The sequence below is a fragment of the Vanessa atalanta genome, chromosome 10 (genome assembly GCF_905147765.1).
Source record: "Vanessa atalanta chromosome 10, ilVanAtal1.2, whole genome shotgun sequence".
NCBI lineage: Eukaryota > Metazoa > Arthropoda > Insecta > Lepidoptera > Nymphalidae > Vanessa > Vanessa atalanta.
Window position 1 is genome coordinate 7,360,080 of NC_061880.1, and position 18,253 is coordinate 7,378,332.

The window sequence follows — 18,253 nt, forward strand, 5'->3', positions numbered from 1 at the left end:
AGATGAACTATCCATTATCTGTCTTGTGTTGTAAATGATGGCTATTTAAACGACCAAGAGATCAGGCCAAGAAGATCCAACGGTTCTAGGTGTTTTTCGTGGCACGGACGCGTGACACTGCGACCTCCCTAATTCCAGGCTACCAGGAGATCTTTATTAGTTTGGAATTTGCTAATAAGCTTGCTAGTAGACCAGATAATTTAAACTGTATATTTTAATCAATAACTATTAATAAATATTAAATTAAAAATAAATTCTCACTCTAGCTCAAAAATTAAAACTCAATATGAAAATCACAACACAATGTAAAAATTATCGGTTTAAATGTTGAGATCATTATTCGTGACAATGTATCCGTAGTTTCCGTCGGAGTTCGACCGGAAGTCACGTGACGGCGATTACCGAACGCCAAATATCACCTTTAAAGTTCAATCACTTTGAATACACGCGAATGCTGCATTTAGTAATCGACAATCCGTCTGGTAAAATGGAATACATAGCTTATACTTATTGAATTCCAATTTGAAGTATTATTATGATCCTGAATTATATGATCCATGAATTATATGGCCTGTTGAACCGCTGTAAGTGTTGGTTCGTAAACTCGTATTAAGAACCGAGATTGCCTATTGGCACTTTAAAATTAAACGGAAAGAGCAGGTTCCGATCCGATAAATTCAATCATTTGTAAAATATACATATTAATCAAAAAGCATATTATTCAATTCAAGATTATATAGATGTTAAAAAGTGTGGAGTTAATACTTGTTAACTTCCAGGCAGGATATATTACCTATATACATATATAATTGTATTTAACTAACATAACTTTGTATTTTAAATGTTGAAAAAGAGTAACTACTGAGTTTCTTGACGGTTATTCTCGCTAGAATCTATATTCCGACCGGGTGGCAGCTTCACTTAATATATTTTGCAATATGACGACGATGATATTGAAATGAAATTCAGCCGCAGTTCCTGTTATTCTACTTAATGCACCAAACCGTATTTAAACGGTGATTATTTTACAACAAGAGCTTATAATCAAACCAGTGTAGTAAACAATCAAAGTAACCTTCACAAAATTTAATGAAGACAATCCTGATAGGTATTTCCTTTAATACAACTTGATTAATTGGACAGAATCCACATTAACTGCAATCGCAGTAAAGCAGCGTGAGATCCGAGTGCCTTTTCACATGCGCCCCGGTCACGACACGGTCCCCGTGCCTTCAAGATCTCGGAGCAGCTAATACATTGCTACTTTACACGGTACGGTTATCCTGCTTCTTCCCAAGTGGAGAGCGCCCATTGTCCAGAAAAATGATAGTTGAGGATACCTTAGTTCCCGAGGTTGGTACTGGCTACGTAAGGGAATATTTCATACAGTGTCAATGTCTATGGGTGGTCATTGGTGACGATGGTGATCATTTACCATTAGGTGTTCGATTTGACAGTGCCCCCACACATATTTTAAATTAAGAGTGGTGGATGGTGACTTGAATGCTAGAACCGTTTGATTTTGGTTCTATTTAACAATATTTCATTTGCGTGCAATTCAGAATAGTGCGCCGATGACATAACATTGTACGTGCGAGTCATCATAATTTGACTATTTGATGATCGCAAAGACAACGCGTGATCGGAATGATTCGGCGTCGGCGATCTCAAAGCTCTTCCAGGAAATGCAATAGCAGAATAGCAGAAACGCAAACGTGTGTTTTAAAAAAATATTCAAGGGCACTTGTAAGATTTATAACCAATCTACTTTGGATAGAAGATGATAAAATTTATGGTACACCTAGAAGAACGGACTTATACTTACTATTAATAATATTACATGGTTTTTAGATTATTAATAGTGTACGATGTGTAACGACTTACTTTAAATGTGTTATTTCACGTCGTTTTCAGCTTACATAAAATTTTGCTGCTCCTGAGGGAATTTGCATTATAAATTTCGAATTTACCGTTTGGGTAGTTACGTCAAAGTTACGTGGATAAACTTTGAATTATACCTTTGCGAGTTCAGTTTTGATAAAACGTTTTAAAAAAAAAGTTATATGACAGAATATCGATTTCTAAAAATACAAAATAACACTTCCTGATCCCATTTCCACTGACCCAGGCGCCAGGAAAAGGACCGTTTAGAATTTAGAGACATGCATTAGACATGCAACATACACTGTGGCAATTAGAACTCCACGTGACGACGGTGGAACGGGGACGTGACGTGAAATTTTATGAGATTGAAACAACTGATGCTAAGGAAGGTGATCATCATTGTATTTAAATTGCAAGTATACAAAATTGAACATTCATGCAGCGATTTGGGAATGTCTATTTGGTATTGATTTTTTTAAAGTTAATTTATTGTTTCATTAGATTTATTGAGCTGAATTCAAAGGAGAAGGTTGTTATTTATGTGGCACTTAATGTGTTTATTTTATTTTAAAAAGCTGTCCATCCCAACTTCATACGGGTAAAATCATACAGATAAAAGAATAGTCATATTTTTCGTTTCAAGACGTGATTTCCAAAAACTATTTACGAGCGGAAACTGAAATCTGCGTTCCAAATTTCAGCTTTGTAGACTCAATAGTCAATAGTTTTGGCTGTGCGTTGATAGTTATTCAGGAGAATCGATTTTGGAATATATTTAAATTTAGAATGGATAGATATCAACCACGGCAACCGTTCTCAATTGTGATATTTGACTGCACATATACTTGTATTATAGTGTTATTCTCTATTTTCTTATCCAGAAAGAGTGACGTGCATGTCATGGCGAAGGCAACAAACATCCTAACTTCGACTTCGGAATCTGCAATCTTCTAAGCTACTACGAGTAGGCCAACGAGGCTGTCCTATCATTTATTGTAATAGTGATAAATAAATGCTTCAGCTTCCTGCTTACCAAGTTTTCCGATGTTAATAAAGGCTAAAATAGCCTCGTGAAAGTAGAACACGTGGATCTGAACCGAGACTTGTGAAACTAAATCCGTATAAGCACTGTGTTTGGTAAGTGCCAAGATATAATCTGTATTTAATCTTATTTTCATCGAGGGAAACTTACATATGTTAAAATTAATTTTAAAATAGTAGTTGTAACCTTCCAAACCTGTCTAAAAATGCAGTGGAAAATTCACATACCGATTGTATATCAGAATATAAAAAAAAAGGTAAAAATAAAAGTAAAAAAACGTAAAGTAACAGCTTGTATTAGTCTGTTGGGCTAAAGGCACATTCCCTTTTGGGGATAAGGTTCTCTGATTCAAGTTGGTGGATACACATTTTTATTAGACATATGCAGGTTTTCTCACGATATTTTCCGTCACCACTGAGCACAAAGTAAAATACACACGCAAATTTTGGTAGTGCGTGTTTGAACCCGCTGTCTTCTGTTAAGAGTTACATCCTAACAACTGGGCTACCCATCTAACATCATATAAATTATTAAACTTAATTCCTTTATTATACAATATATTATATGCGTAGGTTTTTTGTTACATTGAATTATAAGCTGCCTGCTTATTTTATTAAATATTATAATGAAAAAGCAATCATAATAAATATCCTCTTAATTAAAACCATCAACAAGTTATAAAAAATATTTAAATAGTTAATAGACCTGCTTAAGATTGAATATCGTTGTGAATATTAATTTATCGAAACATGATATCAAGTCCGTTAAATCATCCTAATTCTCATCACTTTTAATCACATTGTCATCACATCTTATCATTTCTGAATCAAAGATTGGCGGATGAGATACGACGACAAAAGATTCAATGAGCTTTTTTCGTTGACGACAACGATACGATAACGTTAACGGCAAGACTTGGCTCTTACTTTAGGAATAATAATAGTTCTAGTTTTAAAGACAATCAATTTAATATTAAGTTTAGTAAATACGTAATAATCTTACAAGGCAACAAATAAAATTAAAATAAATAATTACTCATATGTTCCTATAGTTTTTTTTTGTTTCAGAAGTTTTATTCTTGTGAATATTGTAAAAAATGTATCGGAACGATATGTCGAAAGCGTGTACCATGTATTATTATAAGACATTGTATTATACTCGTATACGTGAAAACAATATAAGCGGTTGTGACGTATGGAAACGATCGGGACACGTTCGTCTCATTTCCGTCTAAATTCGGTGGTATGTAGGGTGACATAGATTAGCAGGAAGCGTGGGACTCCATTTAAATATACAACATGATATGATATTTAACGTCAATATGTGACGACTCATCAAAATATAACTTTTACTGATTATTACGTAAAATATTATAATTTCATAAAAAACCTAGCATCTTTATTGAATATAAATTACAAAATATTACAGTAATTATGTATAATATCTGTAATTATGTGATAGCATCTAATCTCGATTTTTATTTGTAAGTTTTAATTTCTGGTACTGTATATCAAAATTTCGAATAAAATTATTATTCTGGCTCATAATAATTCACAAAAAAGTCCATGTTTCATGGTCACCCTACACAGCATCGACAACATCGTTAAATCGTAATTCGGCGTAGGCCTTGCATTTAGATTTCTCTCCGAGTCAACGACCGTATTGGGCCGGAAGGTCCGTCTGCGCGGAAGTGTCCATTGTGCATTTTATTTTTTTTCATATCTATTTTCGTCACATTCGCAGGATATTACGCCTTTCGGTTCGTTGACACAAAGTTTGACAATCGCTTGTCTAGCTTCCTAATGATGTGTGGACGTGGCGGGAATGGTATAGCACGTCTGGAGTTATTGACATCTACAAGACGCATGCGCTTTTGAAATGATTAAGAAAATTAAGACCTTTCGCGTATGTGACATCTTTCAGCGCTCCTTTGTGAAAAGCTAGAACAATACCCAAACTCTATATTTGGGTGGAAAATAAACGACAAATTACATGGTATTAAATAAAGTCGCGTCCCGACGTCTGTACCCTTAGATCTTTTAAACTACGTACTAAATATTAATGCAGTTTTCAACAATAAGCAGATTTATTCAAGTTTATATGTATATTTTAGAAGAGATGTACCGAGAATTTCAACTATCTTTCAAAAGAAAAAAAACTTGTTTTTTTTTTTAAGTTTGTTCATCAATTTTGTTGTATCCGTATAAAGTTGCGACCATCAGCTAGTTAATTTATATATTTGGATTTATTTTGTCACTAACATTATATAAGGATGTACATATATTTTTTTGTTGACAACCGAAATGTTGCCAATTTTGCTGTGCAGTTTATTTTCCATGAAACATTGGCGGCAGTCAACCATGTATTCGTACCTATATTTTTTCTAGTGTATTGTGTAAATGCATGAATACGTTTTCCAGCGATTCTTGTGTATTCGTATTGTGAAATTGAAACTACAGCTGAATTGAAAGTAAACGGTTCAAAATCGACTTTGCAATAACACTTATCGTTCAAATAAAGACGTCTTTGATCGAGTTCTATTAGATCTCGACATCGCGTTACATATTAAATGTAACGAGAAGCAATATAATACGAATAATAATATTACCAGGAATTAATCGCCCCAGATCGCGTTATTAATCGAAATCAGAGAATTGATTATCGTATGCGTTAATGCATTACGTCGGTAAATTTAAATTTAATGGACTAAATAGATGGGATTTAAAAAGTAAAAAGTAACAGCCTTTAAATCTCAAATCTGTTATGTGGGATTCCCAAAACTAGTGCGATAGTATCAATATAACACTTCAGGCAGTGAAGATGATCTCTCACCGCCCCGCACTCTTGCGTAGCTAAGGCAACACGAGGCAAACGACCATCAGACCTTCCTAGCAAATGACCTCATCAGGGCCGTCTAAAGTGAGATACAGGGTCACGTCCTATTTTTTAAGCTCCGGGCGTCGAGGTTGTAAGACGGCCGAGACAACCTCTTCATCGTCTTCAGTGAGCAGATTCAACCATTTCTCGCCCCCTTTCTGACCAAGACGGTCTCACAGAAAGAGGCTGCGGCCGTCCACCTCTATTAAATGCGCAACATCGCCGACACGATTGCTCGCAGCGAGATGCCCCGTCCAACTTCACCGACTAAGATCTGCTTCAGCGAACTATGCTACACAAAGGATATACCAAATGTTACTTATATAAAATATATAAAGCAAGAAGCGTTTACAATCTTAGCATAACCTTAATGATAAACGTGCAGAACCAGATCATGAAGATGATGACTTAGAGCGAACACGATCGACATTTAAAATAAGTCTTAATACATGAAATACATTAATTATTATTATAAACTCGATTCCATACCTAAAGTGGCATTAATTTACCTGAAACAAATAGGGTTTAATTGTAATCAATTTGCAATATAAATGATGTTACAAACAAAAAAAATGAAATTTTATTACTATTTATTATTACGGCTTTTTTTACAAACTTTGAGTTATCAAAGCACAATTATGAGCCTTAGGTGCGCCGTTGACATCATGCTTACATTAGATCGTAAGACAATATTTAAAAAAAAACATGTCTTGCTAGAAAGATGTTAGACATATTATTAAAAAAAATACAAATACTGATGATCCTGGGCCCATTTCAATAACTGTTATTCTGACATTTAAAATTATATGTACTAAGACTTACAACGTAATTAATAATAATAAAAAAATGTACAATAGTTTTAAGTTCATATATAGTTCGCCGTAAAATTCTTAGGACCGTTAGTTAATAATCTAGACAGATTTTAAATTGTCGAAAATTTTATGACGTATTCATGACGTATTCATAGTCATTCAATTTACATCGAAATGCGCCGTCCAATCTGGCGTTATAATTATCCTATATCTGTATCATAAATATATGTATATAATACATTTATTTAAAGATAAATGTAAATAATTATAAATAAAATTAATTAATTTATCTTCAATCGTGTCACTTAAGTAATAATTATGGACACAAGCCCTATAAAGTCTCACATACTATTCATAGAGAAACAACGTTTTAGTTTATAAATAAAATCCATTTAATATACATAAAATTTCTGAATAAAGAAGTCACTACCCGTCAAAAAACCTATTTATTTCCAATAAAATGCTATTAATCGTTGCATTTTTAATATGTATAGTTAACGAAATGTAAAGAACGGTTATTATAGCTACCATTTTGCTTATCCATATGTCGATTTTGAATCGTTTTAATCCCAATTTGGTATTAATAGTCAATTCAGCACCTAATTGATTTAAATTAGTTTTTGTTCCATTTTCGAATTAAAACTGGTTCATCGATGATTGTTTTATTCTAACCGTTAATACGTATATGAAATTGAAAATCTATTGGAGCTATTTATAATTAATCCTTAGTAAAAAATAACTGAGATTATCCAGTCGATTCTTATTAAAGTAAGAGAACACGGAAAAAAATCGGACATCGATGAGATTTATAAACATGTGTTCAAAATTAATTTAAAAAAAATATAAATTCATTATTAAATAAGTATTTCATTTGTCAAACATAGTGAAGAGAAGTAAAAATATGAAAGAAGCCTGTTGCAGGAAATACAGGAGTAAAGTTTAATATAACAAAGCCGCATCACGGACAGAAGCAAATTATAAAGGAAATATAAAAAAAAAGAAAAGTCCTTTTTTCATTATGAGAGCTGAATATTATATCTTTATATAGACAATGTTTTCTTACGTTACAAATATTCCTACGACTACTTCCTACTACATTATTTAAATCAATTAAACCATAACTGAAAATAAAACGAATTGAAGAAAGTTACAAGTAAAAACTAGTTCAAAGCAGATTAAACTAGTTCAAACAACCGTGACCTATCACATAGGCCTATCTGATGGTATAATTGTTACATTTAAACACGGTAGTCCCTTAAAATGGTCACAAGTCGTGTTTATATAAATTTGGACAAAAGACTTGTATAATTATATTTACTTGTTTTGGTGTTTTAGGAAACAAAATTTCCTAATACAGACCATGAGTCAACCTCCCACGCGAGATTTTTACACCCGGACGAATTTATTTTTGAGATAACATTTTTTATATCTATCTGGGCTCTTTAATTACAAGATTTTAGACGATTTTTATTTTTATGTGTTTTTGTCATGATTATGTAATGTTTTTCGTAACATTAGTGCAAGCCCACCTGGGCAGACATCATGCACTCATCTTTATTCTAGCACTACTCAGCTTTACTTTGTACTGTCGTGTTCCGGTTTGAAGAGCCGAGATGGCCCAGTGGTTAGAACGCGTGCATCTTAACCGATGATTTCGGGTTCAAACCCAGGCAGGCACCACAGAAATTTCATGTGCTTAATTTGTGTTTATAATTCATCTCGTGCTCGGCGGTGAAGGAAAACATCGTGAGGAAACCTGCATGTGTCTAATTTCAACGAAATTCAGCCACATGTGTATTCCGCCAACCCGCATTGGAGCAGCGTGGTGGAATATGCTCCAAACCTTCTCCTCAAAGGGAGAGGAGGCCTTTATCCCAGCAGTGGGACATTTACGGGCTGCTTATGTGTATTCCACCAACCCGCATTGGAGCAGCGTGGTGGAATATGCTCCAAGACCTTCTCCTCAAAGGGAGCGGAGGCCTTAGCCCAGCAGTGAGAAATTTACGGGCTATTAATGTTCCGGTTTGAAGGGCTAGTGAGACAATGTAATTACAAAAAGAATACAACGTCTTCATTACCAGAGTCCGTGGCTTATTTTTACTTACATTGATTAGGAATGGTTAATATGCTTACAGCGCCAAATTCGCTATATTATATTTCCAGCGACGTGTAGGTGTATAATTTGCCCTAGATTTAAATCAACTTGGTAAAACATTAAAGTCTTTTGGATGGTATGACATCGTATAGATCAGTGTGGGTACGTAATATCCATTCCTCAATGAATTATTCTATCGTTAAACAGCAATGTACATTGTACATATTTGAATACACTTGCTAAGCTTAATTTAACTGGTGGGTAAACTTGTATAGTTATTATTAGTATTAAACGAGAATATAATATATTAAATCAGGTGCTTTATGACTTGCCATCAGCGTAAAAAAAGTACTTTAAATTGTGATACTTTAAATTCATTTTAAGGTAAACTTTATTACATTTAAGTTTCCCATAAAATGATTAATCTCTTTATTATGTAAAATGTCATATTATTAAATTAGATTACTTATAAATAAATTCCCGTATATAAAACGTTGCAGTATTGTATGTATTACAATTCATATTGCCCACCCTAATAGTGTGAATTATTATGTAGTGAGCGACCACCCACGCTCTGGCTAGGAAATCCGGCTGTGGTCTAGAATAAGTTAGGTCTTGTTAGGTCTTAGAACTATCACAATGGAGCACTTAGGCGAACTTCAAACAAGCCGCTATCTCTTGGTGATAGCTTGGTTTTCTTGTTATAATTCATTTACTTGGACTTTCGATACATTAGTTCGTATTTGTTTATTGTATTTGACATTAATAGCCAACTTGCGCTACCTACAATCCGTTGTGTGATTCATGAATTAGGCGTTTTTTGTATTTAAGTAAATTTCAACTGTAGATTTATTATATTTTTGTAGCCAAGATGGCCCAGTGGTTAGAACGCGTGCATCTTAACCGATGATTTCAGGTTCAAACCCAGACAAGCACCACTGAATTTCATGTGCTTAATTTGTGTTTATAATTCATCTCGTGCTCGGCGGTGAAGGAAATCATCGTGAGGAAACCTGCATGTGTCTAATTTTAGAGCATTTTTTTTTTCGACCACGGAGGTCGTCAGTTCTACCACATGTGTATTTCACCAACCCGCATTTGAGCACCGTGGTGGAATATGCTCCAAGTCTTCTCCTTAAATGGAAAGGAGGCCTTAGCCCAGCAGTAAAAAATTTACAGGCTGCTAATGTATGTAATATAATGTAATGATTTATTTTCAACTGCAAGCAAATATCATCATTAGAGTCGGAAACATGATCTTTGCTGAAGACTTTGACCGGCTCATATGTTTCGGTAAATTTAAATAGGTAAACTAAAATAGATAATCCGAAATATTCTTGAATAAAAGTAATTAATTATTTATCATTGTGTATGTTTTGAAGTTCAATTGATTCTAGTATTGCAACCTTTGTTTGTTTACCATTGACACATAAGATAAAATTTGCATATTACCTACATGCAACTTCAATTGATTCTTCTACAAATATGTACTTATTCACTTTACTGTTAAGTACATAATATTGAAAGTGTAGTGGTAGTGTTTACAACTCCATGTCTTGAGGAACACGTTAAGTCGTTCTGAGCCCTTTCCGGTCACATTGAATGCGCCGTCCCATCGGATTATGACGATAAAGGAAAACAGACTTGAGTTTGCGCACATACTTGTGCACTAAAGTATGACTATAATATGGTTTCCATGACAGAAATCGGTTAGGAATCATATATTTGGAAATAACCGGAACCTTACGATGTATAAACGTAGAAACAAAAAAAATGTTTTTTATATTACTGAGAACTTACATTTAAGTTCGCTAAGTATATTATGTTTTCCATATATTATTTAACATTACTGTCAAGTTAATATATATATTTTATTAGTTAATTAGTTCGTATACATTATTCAAGTAATATCGATTATCACATGGAATAATAAAAAAAAAGGATATTTTCAGAGGAGGTGTGTAGTCGGGTCTCAATAACAAAATTGATATAATAAGGCTTGAAATCATACCCAACTTTAACTCTGTTAGAAAAATATCAAGACTAGTTAAAAAGGCTACACAAATAGTCGACTGTACGTAATTTGATATCCTGTTTTGTAAACTAAATCATAGGTACATTAGTATAATAATGACTAAGGAAATCAGAGATCGCTTCAACGCCAAAATTGGTAACGATTTGATCTTAATATGACACCAGTCATCCAATACGTGACCGATGACCGTTCCAATCAGAAACATTCAATAACAAACGCGTTGATTGATTCTAATATCAATAAAAATGTGTGATATATAGATATAGGTATAGACCTATAATATTTATGTTATCATAAAATAATAATGTGTTAATTTACTTGAGTAAAAAATGTAAAAAGCGCACGTACGCACACGGTAAGTATACAAGGAATGCTCATCCCTTGAAAAGATTTTTCATAGTACATAAAGGAACACAAACGTTGTCCAGCCACCGACATTCACGAATTAATACTTTATATATGAAATATACATATAATAGTAACCAGACAAATATTATCTGCATATTACGGTCTATGTCAAAAAAAAAAAAAAATATTTTAACTAAGATTTATTTATACTATCAGCTTATTATAAGTGGTAATATTCACGATAGATCTTGGCACTGGCTCTAAAATAATCACTTATCGTACATTTACATCCTCAATATTCCTCTAGCCATGAGAACTTAGATGTTATGTCCTGTATTTCTGGTATAACTATAACTAACTGAACTAGATACTGGTAAATCATTAAGTATTTCTGCTTTGCGAGACATGTACAAATCCTAAGAAAGTTAAAATATAGTTAAACTAGCTGAACCTGAGGTTTTACCCGCGCGAAATTATATAAAACTTTACTTATAGCACACAAACCGTCACCTTCCATTTTACACCTCGCGGGGTGAGTTAAAAAAAGTCAAACTATCTCCATAGCAAATTTTATATAAAGCTATTTAGTAGTAGTAGTTAGTTAACAGACAGAATTACTTTCAAATTTATAATATTAGTATAGATAAATCAAAAATATCTATTAAAAAATATTTTTAAAATTTTCTTAACATACTACAGCGGCGGTATGTCCGTCTAACTATATCTAACTGTATGAAATACTTAGGTAAATAACAACTGATAAGTAACTGACATTTATTTATAAAATATCTTAACATTAAAACGAGAGACTATTTGTGATTATCAGATAAAACAGCTTTAATTGGCATCGATTGCCTAACAAAAAATGTGTACAATAATCCTTTAATGTACGTAGAAAATTTTAAAATAAGAACTTCTTGGTTTCTATAAGAAAAGCAATAATTCTACATTCCAAATCTGTAATGTACGAAGAACTGATATTAGAAATAGTCGATTTTGTTCTTCTAACAATAGTAGTTGTATTAAGCAATCTGTAAGTAAAATAAATTTCAATCAAAATATAAAAGAAACTGGGTAGGAAGTATTATTTTACTATTTTTTGTTTTAAAACATTTAATTTATGAACTTTTAAACATTAATATTTTAATGCCTAAGACTAAAGTTTCCGGGTCCGGCATCCGTATTTACCGAGAGCTATTCAAATATTTTTTATTGAAATCAGAAGAAAATAAAGGCTTGATTTATTTCTGTATCATAAAAATATTTTCCTCACAATCTATGAGGAACAAACATGGTTTTGATTTGATGACGTCATCATTTTTCATGAGTTAGATAATTAAATATAATTATTATGTAATACCATAATACATTCGTAATTTACTGATACAGAATTGTTTTCATCACTGGATTCTATTTAAAAAAAATGTATACTTTTATTTAATAAATGTCTCTAAAAATATTAATGATTCGGCTTATTTTATCTTGCGCTTACAGTATATTTAAATAAAGGTAAGCTTATTTATTCCTAAACATATAGTAAGTGCTCATTAAATTATATATTCACTTAAAGACAATCAAATTTGTCGATACCAGTCGGAATAAACCAATTATTAATTTGCTTAAATACATTTACAACGCAATGAACTTAGAGATAGATTCTAAAGGCTTTATTGAATATAGACCACAGTACACGCGTACCCCACTCCAATGTCCCCACTAGGCTCAAATTTCCCACTTTCCCAAGCGATCTGAAGTTAGCAGCGGGTGGGCGGGGCGAGGGCGGGGCGTGTCAGCGTCCCGCACGTCACTCCGCGCTGCTTTCCCGCGCTAAGCGAGTTCGTGTTTGAAAATAGAACCTTTTTAGCGGCCAGTCACTTCGTTATGAAAAGATGACAGATAGAATAAAAACTCATTGAAAAGTAGTTGTTTACTAGCTATTCATCCTATACTATTGAAATACATGTGAAAAATCGTATTTTAAGACGTGTTGAGAAAAATATTCTGTGTTTTATTCACAAATAGATTTGAAAACGTGTTCGATAAAAAATCTAGGCTATTATTCATTCTATTTCTGTAATAGTAACTTTGTTCGAAATTCAAACGTATATCAAGCAATGATTTCATTCGATCTGACAAGACCACTTTTTTCGAGCAGCCCCAACAGCCAATCAAACAAGTGAACTGAACGCATCTATAATAAAGCTACTGACCTTTGCCGACACTATTTGTCGCTGCTCATGACTTATTCATGACGAACGTTTTACGTAAAGTGCGTGTACATTCTTAAAAATAAATTGAGTTTATTGCCAAACTATAATCGATCGTATTCATTCGATATAAGATCTGAGTAGTTTTTAGTTTGGAAAAAGCAAATGGCGAATAATGTATTGTTGTGGAACGAATAGCATAAAACATGGAATCGATTTAGTATCGATAGATTATGGTTTTTATGGCGACTTGCGTCGTCGAACCGCGTTGTCCGAGACGTCAATTAGCGATAATGAAGAATGGCGTATTTTGTACTCGCGACGTTTTTTACAGGGCAATAATTTTCAAAAATACTTTCGGAATCCTAAATTACGTTTATATTATAAATTAACCGTCCGGTGCTAATATACATAAACCCACTTATATTCAGTTACTATTAATACTTATTATAAAATGAAATAAATTAGGGGAATTTTAATTTAAAAAATATACAATTATGTTTATAAATTAAACCTGCATTCACTGGAAGCTCGCTTCAAAATAAATATTATATTACTAATAATTAATTATATATGAAACTCTATATATCGTGCACTATAATTTAAATATTATTTATATCAATACCGATTGATCAAATTCACACTAAAAAAACAAATGAAAAACATATTTTAAAGTCGGTTAAAAATACATTATTCAAGTGGGCTTAACAAGCATATTTGAATCCCCAGCTTATAATAAGCAAAGCATGATACTCTCGTGAACTAATTTCAATACACGTATTAAATTTATTTCAACTAACAATTACAATTAAATTGAATTATGCTTTGTCAATGTATACCGATTCCATACTATTATACAATATGTTTAATCGCGTATAGATTAGTGTGGACTATTTTCGAATTATTTTTGTTATAACCTTATTTTTAAAATGTATTAAATGTAAAAAAGGTAGCGTGTAAAAATTATTTCATTTGAATTATATTATATTATGAGTCAAAATATATTTTTAAAATTATGCGGTTGTCGAGGAGTTCCTTCTGGAGACAATGCATTGTCATCGGAACTGAATTAACATATAAACTTTCAGCTACGTAGACTAATAATAATAATAGGTTCTAAATCAGTACGCCAGATTTGTCTTTGTAAGTTAAATAAAACCTTGTATTAGGGACCATCTCATTGTGCAGATTAGTTAGAGCCATGTCGATTATTTAAAAATATAATGATTTGCGTAGTAGTTTGTATATGATTATTTTTTATTTATTCCACAAAAGGTCATTGCCCTAATCACATAACTAATTCAAAGGAAATACAGTCACAGCGTAAATTCCTTAAAGAATTCCGCACCAATAACAATTGCGGAATAATTGGCACGACGTCTCTATCTAACGAATTTCTAATTTATTGTCCGCGATAGTACACACCCGTGCAGTAAATTGCGCGTGCGCATCTAATCGACGCGGGCGCTATCTCGCGGCGCCTTTACACACTAAGATGCTGAGGCGGGCCGACACTAGCAGTAATTCTATTTGCATTCTCTATTATCTAGTGTAGTGCTAGGTGGTGATAATGGTATTAATTGTACTTTCTTTGGTAGCCGGTTATCTGATCATTTCGGATGGTAATCGTATGATGGTACTTACTGGTACATGCATGTACGTAGTCATCAGTGAATTGATAACTATTTCAATATGTAAGATTTCTTTTACTTTTTTTATGTATTAAAATAATAAGTCTAGTATTATCTCCGATATTTCTCAGTTGCAATTAACGGTGCTTAACGATTCAACTGCACACAACTCAAGTCAATTTAAATAAAGATAGTTTGAATATAATAAATTAAATTAATTATTTTCAGCAACAAAATGGAATATTATCTTGTTTTCTGTTTGTATTTAGCGGTGGTAGGTGGGTTACGTGCAGGCCCTTTTTTGTTTAAATTTGCATCTCGATTTACTTTAATATTTGTAGTATGTTTAATAGTGTAGTACAAAGGATATAAAGAACATGAAATCTTAGATCCCATGGTTGGTGGAAAGTCTATTAACAGTGTAAAGATTAACCTATATCATGTAATTCTATGTCTATAAGCTACTGTAACCATTAAATTGCCCCCTTGCTAGCCTACAAGTATATAAACCTACAATAAAATATAAGCTAGTATATAAACCTACCATTTAGGTAGTTTGTTAGAATATTTATGTATGTATTATAATGACTGGAATATTTTTTGTGTTGGAGAATTTTTAAAAATTGAACTGAAACGGGCAGCATAGATTTGTGTTACTTTTTATACGTAATAGAAATACAAATACAAATCCATATTCAGAAGTTAATTTATACTTGTAATTCAAATAAATATACGACAATACATAAACACCTTGAAACTTTTATTAGGATATGAGCATGTAACAGATCGTTTATTTACAAATAAATTGTGCATACACTTTTATTTATTTAAAATGTCATGACATTTCAAAATACAATGTACATATATTTACATATAAAAAACATTCCTAGGTATATAAAATTTCATAAAACGATAACGCCATCTATGCGAAAAATATTCACGTTTGATAGTAACGTACAATAGTGATGTACAGCGCATTTAGTATGTCGATATCGATTACTTTGTCGGGTACTCGATAAATCGCTGTGTACCGCGCCCGCGCACCTAACGAACCGACGTGTATGCAGCAGACCTTTCATTAGCGAATCGATTACGCTGTGCAGTATATTAATGACTTTTATAAACAAGTTACAAATATTGATTGTTTGTGTAAAATTAAAAAAAAACAACAATTACCGCTACCCGATGATTTCGGGGCTTACCTGGAATGAAATATATCTTTCGAAACACGAATTTGCATTGGGCGACATTTTTATAAATTGCCTCGCTTGTGTCTTAAATTGTTATAAAGAAATTGTTATTTGAGTTTTGGCATAATTATGTATTCAGTTGTCCGTAATAGTCCAGACTTGTGAATCCCTTGTGATAACAGAATTTAGGAGTCCCGTTAGGTCATTCTCCACGTGTTTTTAGGGTAAACCGGTATAATATTATATGATTAACTTTTACAGATTCTCTTTTTACGTTCAATCGTCTACGCAACTAATAATTTGCGATACAAGACGACAAATTTTAAGAAGTAACGCATATCACTGGTTACGTATATTTTTGTCAAAAATAAACAAGAAACCAAGAATAAAGATTTTTATAATTTTAAAGTTCAATTTCAAATTAACTTGAATAAAAAAGTCAAATAAGAAAACAAAAAAGCACTCAAAGTTGATGACATCGCTTACTTCCAGGTCAGAGGCGTCAGTAAAATAATAATAATATCAGTTCTCTTAGCAAGATTGCACTAAAGTAGGTAAATTTGGCACTATCGCGGCGGTCGCGGTCTCTTTGATGTTTATGTAAAGTAAACGTGACGCTCATCGTATGGTAATTGCATCGCATGTAGTGCGGCGAGATTTGTGTATCGATAAGATTGTACGACCACAAATTTCCAGTTAATGTGACAAAAAAATGTCTCGAGCTCACCACATTTCTGATATCTATGGAATCACATAAGCACTATCGTCTTTTAATAATTAATTTATACAAAAAGTTATATTTAAGTTTTATACAAAAAAAAAGTAGAATAACTCTCGCATCTAATTGAAACTATTTTGTATTAAGCACGATCGCTTTACACAAACGAATTCATTATAATAAAAATAATCTGTTTAATATTGCAAGATAGGCGTATTCTTAAAGCACAGTTAGTGCTTCGATTATTGATACTGATCCCTATTACATCTACATCAGGCACAGCTAACGCGCAAAATAGTACATGGACATTTAAAATTAAATTAAATCTTATTATATAAAAAAAAAAATTTATGAGTTTTAAATGTTTAACGCAAAGATGAATGTCACGTCATTAATTATATATATATATATATATATATAAAAATATAATACTGAACAAAATTTATAATTACCCAATATTTTAAGTTAAAAAACAAGGGTATATTACAGCTATCGGAAATCTGATAGAGACGACGAAACAGTTACCGCCAATAAAGTCATCAAAGGTACTTATCGATATAATCGCAACACTAGCTCGATAATTACGCGTAGTACATTTTGTTTCCGTCGCGGTCGCCTCGGGCGTTACTTGTAACTCGTAATTCTCTTTTTTCCACGACAGTACTTTCTTTTCGGATCGTCTTCGTGAAAGTACATTCGATAAATTGATTAAAAAAACCCTTTCCAGACGCGAGCCGTATTGTTTATAAAGGTTTTTTATTGTAGCAAGTCCAAGGATCGTTTATAATCAGTAATATTTTTTCATTCTTGATTTATTTTATAAAATATATAAAATAACGATTTTTGTATTACAAATAATGAAACATTATTTATTTAATCTGCTTTGATTTAACAACTCCATGTCCAACTGCTGGGACTTCGAATTGCTATTAAAGAAGTACTTACTTGGTGCCAGTCATTCATCAAGCATTCTTCGGCCAAACAGAAATACTTAAGTATTGTTGTGTTTCTATTTGAAGGGTGAGTGAGACAGTGTGACTACAGGCACAGGCTGTGATCACTTACCTTCAGGTGAAACATTTGCCCGTTCGCTAACGTATATCCTACAAAGAGGCACTTAAAAAGTATTTCAACTCTATCTAAAGAAATGCCAGGTTTACTTGTGGTGTGAAGTTTACGGGCATTTGTTGAGCACGAGATGAATTGTAATCCCAATCACAGCACATAAAAACCTCAGTGGTGCTTGGCCGGATATCAACTTGCGTCCATCGGTTAGGACCCACATGATTCCCTCGTGTTCAGCTTTAAATCGTTATTACATTGCATAATTTCCGAAATATGTTAAATGATAATACTAAAGTTAGTGTTTACGTGGAATTTTAATATCTCTTAGTGTGAATATAAGTGCAAGTCT

At 32.6% G+C, this 18,253-nt stretch overlaps 1 protein-coding gene across 2 annotated transcripts in view; it reads right to left on the reverse strand.

The window, feature by feature from the left end:
• The window catches only part of LOC125067002 (serum response factor homolog), a 226,099-nt gene that overhangs the window by 60,274 nt on the left and 147,572 nt on the right, over positions 1-18,253 (reverse strand). The window lies entirely within an intron of this gene.